Source organism: Camelus ferus, chromosome 24 (assembly GCF_009834535.1).
Source record: "Camelus ferus isolate YT-003-E chromosome 24, BCGSAC_Cfer_1.0, whole genome shotgun sequence".
NCBI lineage: Eukaryota > Metazoa > Chordata > Mammalia > Artiodactyla > Camelidae > Camelus > Camelus ferus.
Genome location: NC_045719.1, coordinates 251,993 through 260,407, shown reverse-complemented (window position 1 = coordinate 260,407; position 8,415 = coordinate 251,993). Strand labels below are relative to the sequence as shown.

Genomic DNA, 8,415 nt, shown 5'->3' with positions numbered 1-8,415 from the left:
TATAGAAGTATAGTCAATTCACACTGTTCTGTTATTTTCTGGTGTAGCGCACAGTGATTTGACCAGACTTGCTTTGAATTTGAGCACTGCTTTGGACAGAATGGACATTTTAACAATATTAATTCTTTCTTTCCGTGAGCAGAGGGTATCTTTCCTCTTATTTGTGTCTGTTCAGTTTCTTTCCTCGGTGTCTTAGGAATTTTCAGTGTGCAGGTCTTTCACAGCCTTGACTAAATGTATTCCCAGGTTTTTTTTTTTTTTTGATGCAATTGTAAATGTGTGTGTGTGTTTTTTAAAAAACTTTCTCTTTCTAATGGTTCATTATTAATGTATAGAAAGGCAACTGATTTTTGTGTATTGATTTTGTACCTTGTAGCTTTACTGAAATCATTCATTAATTATAACAGGTTTTTGATGGTTTGATGTGGAAAACTAGAAACCAAAAATCACCCTGTTAGGACTCCATCCAGGTCATCCACAGCACCTAAGACACAGCGGCTCCTAATCTTCCCACACTGCCTCTAAGTTACATGTGGACTCCTGCAAGGGCGACGAGCATCAGCACTTTGGGTGAACTGGATCTGGTTAAGGGTGGGCCTCTATAAGGAAGTCTGATGTCTTCTCTGCTTTTTTTTTGGCGTGGTGTTGACTTGGTTGTTTTGAGAAGTACTCTGTAGTAATGCCAAGTGTATAAAGAACTTTAAATAGCATTACGGAGTACTCACGTTGGCCACTCCAGTGGGTTTACCTGGGGATACTCTCTCAAGGAACCAGCGCATAAACCCCAAGTGAAGAAATTTTATGGTTCCACCTTGTAATCCCATTCGCGGGCCCACTTCAGCCTCACCATGGCCCCAAGCTATGGAAATGTCTCTTTCCATTCTGATCCAGTTTTCTTTTTCTGAAACCATTATGAGACTTTCCCTCGTTTTCAAAATCTGACTTAATTTAAAGTGCACAGTGATCTGTGCGGCTTCTTTCACCTTGAATGTTTTCAGTGTTCATCTGAGCTGTAATAGGAACCATCAGGGCTTCATTCATTCTTTTCCCACTGTGATTAAAAATGTGTAACATAACATTTACTATTTAAACCATTTTAAACACACAGTTCCATGGCCTTAACTACATTTATAGTGGTGTGTGAATATCCTCACCATTCATCTCCAGAACTTACTCAGTTTCCCCAAGTGAAACCGTATCCACTAAACTCCCTTCAGCCCCTGGCAATGACATTCTTTCTATCTCTGAATTTAACTTCTCTGGATACCATGTATAAGTGGAATCATATAACATTTGTCCTTCTGTGTCTAGCTTATTTCACGTAGCACAGTGACTTCAGGATTTATCCACCTTGTAACATGTGTCATAATTCCTTAGTTGTTAAGGCTGTGTAGTGCCCCATTGTGTCTACACCACATTTTGTTTATCCATTCATCTGCTGATGGACACTTGAGTTGCTTCCACCTTTTGCTATTGTGATTAATGCTATGATGACCATGGGTGTGCCCATGTCTGTTCCAGTCCCTGCTTTCAAGTATTTTGATCACACACCCCGAAGTGGAATTGTTGGGTCCCATGTTAACCCCATGTGTAAGATTTTGAGGAACTGCCATGTTGTTTTCCACAGTGATTGCACCATTTTACTTTATTCCTTTATTTGGCAGGATCATAGGGCAGTTTGTGGACAGACCTCATTTGTTTATCTATTCAGCCTGTGACGAATATTTCAGTTGTTCTACCTTTTCCACCATTGTGAATATTGCTGCTGTGAATGTTCATGCACAGTTTTTTTGAACAACTCTTTTTAATGCTTTGATGTCTATATCTAGGAGTGAGGTTGTTCAACCATAAGGTAACTGTATTTTAATCTTTTTGAGGAAATGACAAACTGTTGTCAATATAGTCTGTGCCATTTTCCAATTCCACAAGTAAAGTTTAAGGGTTTCAGTTTCTCTGCAGGTTTGCCAATATTTGTTATTTTTATTTAGTTTTTTTTTTTTAAATTGTAAGCAATCTAGTGTGTTTGAAGGGGTATGACATCATACTGATTTGTATTTCCATCATGACTAATGATATTTTCCTGTGCTTGTTGACTATTTGTATGTCTTGTCTGGAGAAGGGTCTATTTGAGTTCTTTGACTGTTTAAAAAGTTGGCTTGTTTGTCTTTCAGTTTATGAGTTGTAAAAGTTCTTAGTATATTCTTGATAAAGATTCTTTTCAGATACATAATTTGAGAATATTTTCCTTGATTTTGTGGGCTGTCTTTTCACTTTCTGGATAGCATCTTTGATACACAAAATTTTTAATTTTGAGGAAATGCAATTTATCTTTTTTCTTTCATTGCTTGTGTTTTGGTGTCAGATCTAAGAAAATGGCTAAATCCAAGGTCATGAGGATTTATTCCCATTTTTTGGGGGACAGCTTATACAGCTGTCCCTCTCTGTCTGTGAGGTATTAGTTCCAGTGCTCAAGTCCTTTGTATAAAATGGTGTAGTAGTTGCAAATAATCTAAGCGTATCTTCCTGTTTACTTTAAATCATTTCTAGATCACTTATAATACCTAGTACAATGTAAATGATATGTAAAGAGTTCTGGAAAAATGTAATGTGAAATAGTTGCTGGCATGCAGCAAATTCAAGTATTTCTGTATGGAACTTTCTCAAAATATGTTTTTGTTTTTCTTCTCATATCTGAAGTTGGTTGATTCTGTGGATGTGGAAACTACAGATAAGAAGGGTTGATTGTAATTTTATTTCTTGTTAAATTTAAGCTTTTTATCTATCTTGAATTAGTTTTGTGTGTGGTGTGAAGTAAGGATCCAATTTTTTTCCTCTGCACTTGGAGCCACACCCTATCGCCTTTCCCAGATGTGCTTTTGGAGTCTCCTTCCCTCCCCCCAGCAGAAATACTGGGCTTGAGGCCCGCAAACTCTCCCTTCCCATCAGGCCTCACCACTGAGCCACAGGGTCAGCCTTGCATAGCCCTCTTTCCCCATGGGAAAATCACGCCGGTGAAAGGAATGTGGAGTCCTGCTTGTCAGCGTGACAGACAGGGAACAGGGACAGCGACAAAAGCGCCTCGAGGAACCCAGGACTATAGCACCCAGAAACCCTTGCGTGGTGTGGTACTACAGTACCCAGAATCCTCAGTGTGCCCCATCCTGGGACTACAGCACCCAGGATCCTTAGCGTTTCTGCTCATCCTGGGACTACAGTACCAGAATCCTCAGCATGCCCCCCCCCCCCAATCCTGGGACTACAATACCCAAGACCCTCAGCGTTCCCGCCCACCCAGGGACTACAGTACCCAGATTCTGCGTGTGTCCCCCTCCTCTAATCCTGGGGCTACAGTACTCAGAGGTCTCAGTGTTACCTGATCCCCACCAGGGCCAGTCCTGGGATTACAGCACCCAGAAACCCTTACGTGGTGTGGTACTACAGTACCCAGAAGCCTTGGTGTGCTCCCATCCTGAGGTTACAGTACCCAGAATCCTCCGTATGGCCCTGGACTGCAATGCCAGGGACCGCAGTAATCCAATCTGTTTCACTGGCAGCGGAGGCCTCCTTCCTCAGACTGCAGTTTGTTACCTGGTTGGTTGCCACTCTGGCGCCACTCTTTCTTGCTCTCCTTTTTTCCCCTGGAAGGTGGGCAACCAGAACCCATGAGCGTGGGCCTGCAGCAGCCTGGGCAAACCTCACGGGCATGGGTCTGTCCCCAGTTTCCACAGGGTGGACTTAGGCCCAGGGACTCCTTAAGCTGCTGGCTGTACTGCATCTCTGTGTGCTCCTGTGGGGCCCTGAGTCCTTTCCACTGGCATCCAGGGTCTCATGTTAGTGATGGTCACCTGGTTCCAGAGGCATCAGCGCCTAAACCCCAGGTTTCTGCCCAGCCCAATCTTTGAACCTCTGTGACTTCCCTACTAGCCCCAGGGCTTGAGAACTGTTCCATCTGGTGGGAAGGCCTTTCCAGCCTGGCACTCTCTTGCTTCTCCCTCCCATTTGTTATAGAACTGGTTGACTGGACCTGTGTCTGGGTCCCAGGCCAGGACCCCTTGCCTTGGCCAGGGACGTTCTTTTTCTGATGAGGTTCACGCAGCCAATAATGAGACAGATGCTGAGACCGGAAGACCATAAGCTTTACTCAATGGCCAAAGACTGGCAAAGTGGTAACCTAGCTCGCAGATCAGCTTCTCAACCCACGTCAGTTGCAGACACCAAATATATAGAAGGCTCGAAGTGAAGGGGCAGGTTGTGGGGTTGGGGTGGTCTGGTCAGGGTAGGGTGGGTGGAGATTGGAAAGAGTGGGAGGAATATTCATGACTAAACAGGGGTGTGGTTGGACCTGGCACTGATGCAACTCCTTTTCAATCCTTGTGTGGGAGTTTTGGGTTGTTTTCATGGCAATTGTCAACTGTCATGGTGCTGTTTGGATGTGTCATTTAGCATGCTATGTATTACAAGGAGCCTGTAATAAGGCTCAAGGTCGACTGGAAGTAAGATCCTCTGCAGTCTTGGGCCTAGTTTGTTCTAATCAGTTTTTGTGTTTTTCTCTATGCAGCTTCCTCCTGAAACTTAGATAAGAGTAATTGGGTTCCACTCGAGGGAGGGGCAGGGGTATGAATGTGGGGAAACAGAGTCTGATATTTCAACATTTTGATGTCTCTTGTATCTTTTCTGTTGTATGAAAAATTCTGAAGTTGCATAATTGTAAAAAAATTCAGAATTGTTTGTTTTTTTAAATAAAAGTTGACAGTCTACAATCTTTAGGAATATTCAGTAGCTACTTAGAACTCCTTATTTGATATGAGTGGGTCTTTTTAATGAGATTTTTGTCTGACTGCATTGTGTAATATCCTCTGAGGCACCACTTTGATATTTCTGCTGTCTTAACAAAGGATTTTCCATTCACATATGCTTTCCTGACCATGCCCTGCATTTTATCTTTGTTTAGAATCCTTTTTTTCAGGAGGAGGTAATAAAGGTTATTTTGGGAGATACTGTTAAACAAAAGTTGTGTGCGTTAGCAACGTAACTCAACATCCTTGACTTGGTATAAGAGTAACACATGTTCTTGCTTTCCTGTGTTCTGTTAAATCACCACAAGCTAAATAGCTTTGTGAAACTGATATGCTGAAATTTAGCTCTACTGTTTTTGCTTATGCTCTGATGCCAAACCAAGCTGTTCATAAGTTTCTTTGATCTCTGAGTCAAGCTCATCATCACTGTCATCCAAGTGTGGATCACCAGCCCCTGATAAATCTGTTCCATTTTCTTCCTAATCTGGAAAAAAAAAAGTCTTTCAAGGAATTCTTGATATTTCTCTTCATAATCTGGATGAACTGCAGGGAAAGGAATGCCATCAGATGTGTAGAATATTGGTTCATTCATAAAATAGTCTCACTTTCAGGTGCTGCTTCTCTGTTGCGGTTGCATGGATTCTACCCCAGTTACTTGACCAGAGTTCTACAAGTTTCATGAGCATCTGATTTATATGTCTGTGGCCATTTGCATCTAGGATGACATTTTCAATTCTCTGAATAATTTCTTGCATACCAGTCTTTCCTTTTTCCTTCCAGCATCTTCCAAACTGACCCTGTCAACTTCAGTAACTGTACTGCACAAATTAAGTTGTTGCCTGGAGGGTTAGAAAAAAGGACATTCAACAACCCCTGAAGACAGCCTGAAGAAGACCTGCTCTCATAACCTGGCCCATTTTTTCCCTTGATCTTCAGGTTAAGATAAATTTCTTCCAGGAAGAGTACAAATACATGGAATTGTTTTCAAGTAGCTTCATTCTTTTTGCAGGTTGGTCCTTAACTTCATATTAATTCTGATAGCTTTAAAGTAGCAATTGGTGGAAACTACCACTCTCTGGAAGTTGCCAATTGCTAGCTGTCATGTAAGAGGATTTGAGAAAGATATGGCCCGTTGATACATGACTTTCCTGTGTTCTTGCAAAACATCATCTATTGTAACACAGCCATTCACTGTCTCTGCAAACCGTTCAGTTTCAGTTTCCAAACCTATGAAATGATTTGTAAGATGACTCAAAAAGTCTTGAACATATTCGTATAGAGTGGGATAATCCTCACAACCATCCCGGTAGGATTCTGTATAATTAGAGGAACAAATTGGAGGGTAATATTCAGGGTGTTCACAGACAGCTTTGATGTGAATAAGGAGCCACAACCACCTGAGGCTTACCAGTGCTGACCCCAAGCTCTGCAGCGGGGTGTCAACCTGTGAACTCGGCTTGTTCCCAGGAGGGCTCCCCTACAGGGTGGTTCTCGGAGAGAAGTGCCTATAGTCCGTTTCTAAATTTTAGCATGTTATGTTATCTGGAGAGATGGAATCCCCCACCAGCAAGTTCTGGCCCCTTTTTATTCAATTGTCCTTCTTTTAGTTCTCTCTCTCCTTTTTGCCTTTTAGTTTAAGCAGCAAAGGAAGCAGCAGCTAGGAGACACTCAGTACTTTCTGGAAATCTTAACTAGTTCACCCAATGCTTGGGCTCATTTTGAACTTTCCACATGACTGTAGGAACAGTGTTACTAAACTTTCTGACACTACCTAACAAAGGTCCTCTTTCCTCTAGTTTGTAGTCAGAATTTTTGATACTATCCTTTAGGTCCTCAACAACAGCCTCCTCAAAATATGGACTTATATTAATAGTATGTTCACACCAAGTCAAGCTTTCACTAACGCTTCTGAAATCCTTTTCACTTTCTCCCGCTGCTTGATATCAAAGCCATTCCCACATTTTAGGTTTTGGTTATAACTGCTATAGGTACCAAAATTTGTATGAATCATGTAATGCTTCTTAACAAATTACGGTGCAGTTTATCAACTTAGCAAAAACTTATGTTCTCCCACAGTTTCTGTGGGTTCAGTATCCAGGAGGGGATTAGCTGGGTGGTTCTGACTCACGACCTCTCATGAAGTTGCAGCCAGGTCATCATCATCATTATCATCTGGTGCTGTAAGATCTGCCTCTAAGGTGAGTGTTACTCCTTTGCCTGGTACATTATTGCTGGTGGAGGGCAGTTCCTCCCGGTTCCCTGCATGTGTTTGCTTGAGTGTGCTCACAGTGTGTGGCTCCAGGTGTCCCCCAGAGTCTGTGAACTGAGAGAGACGTCAAGAAGGAATATCCTGTGCCTTAGATCTGTTCTCCAAAGTTCCAAACATCACATGCTTTAAAATTTTTATTTTACTTTTAGTTTTTAACACCGTTACTGTGGTATGGTTCCTGTACAGTAAACTACACATATTTCAAATGTACAATCTGATGAATTTTTTAGATGTCTACACCCATGAAACCACCACCACAATCAAGATAGCTAACATTTCCATCACTTCTCAGGAAGTCCAAATTTTAAACTCCTGATTTGTCTCTTCCCACCCCGTTTACCCCCTGGTAACCATAAGTTTGTTCTCTATGTCTGTGAGTCTGTTTATGTTTTGTCTTTAAGGTCACTTGTGTCCTTTTTTTTTCCTTAAAGTTTCCACATATAAGCAGTATCATATATCATTTTTCTTTCTATTTCTGGCTATGTCAGGTGAGTTTTTGTTTGTTAAGTGGAAAAGTCTAAATTCAGCCCACACCCAAGGGTAGAGGAATTAGGCTCTTTTGAAGAAATGACCAAGGAATTTGTGGACCTATTTAAACCATCACAGTAGGAGCATTTTATTTCTTTTCACTCAGGGATCACAGTCCTTACTACCTGATGTGAAGTTTCTGAAAACACTTGCTTCATATATCTGGTCATTTTTCTAGTTGCTTATGGTAATGGGCTAGTCTCACACTAGTGATATAAGAGATCTCAACGCACTGATTTGGATCTTACATGCAGATTTTTCTTCTCTCTGGCTTCAACTTCCTCACCTTTAAAGTGGAAACTTTTGACTTAAAAAAAGAGACAGCAACAGAAAGATATCATTTGTTTTCTGCTTCCATTCCCAAAGCAGTCAACCATTTCCTTATTTACCTTTGAGTCACCTTAGATTTGGAAAGAGAATGTTAAGTAGCAACAATAGTCTACTTTATTATACAAATTATCTAACACTTGATTCTGACTGCCTATTGCCCAACACAGGCCCAGGTATTGAAGGCACTAATAAAAGTGTGAATGACTCCTGGGCATATATTCAGAGGGAACTTTAACTTGAAAAGATACATGCACCCCAATGTTTGTAGCAGCACTATTTACAACAGCCAAGACATGGAAACAACTTAAATGTCCAACAACAGGTGGCTGGTTAAAGAAGTTGTGGTATATTTATACAATGGAATAATACTCAATCATAAAAAAGAATACAGTAATGCCATTTGCAGCAACATGGATGGACCTGGAGATTGTCACTTTAAGTGAAGTAAGCCAGAAAGAGAAAGAAAAATATCATATGATATCCCTTATATGT

General features: G+C 41.3%; 1 pseudogene; it reads right to left on the bottom strand.

The window, feature by feature from the left end:
* Window positions 1-5,143: 5,143 nt before the first annotated feature.
* Window positions 5,144-6,529, bottom strand: LOC102513461 (annotated as a pseudogene).
* Window positions 6,530-8,415: the final 1,886 nt, after the last annotated feature.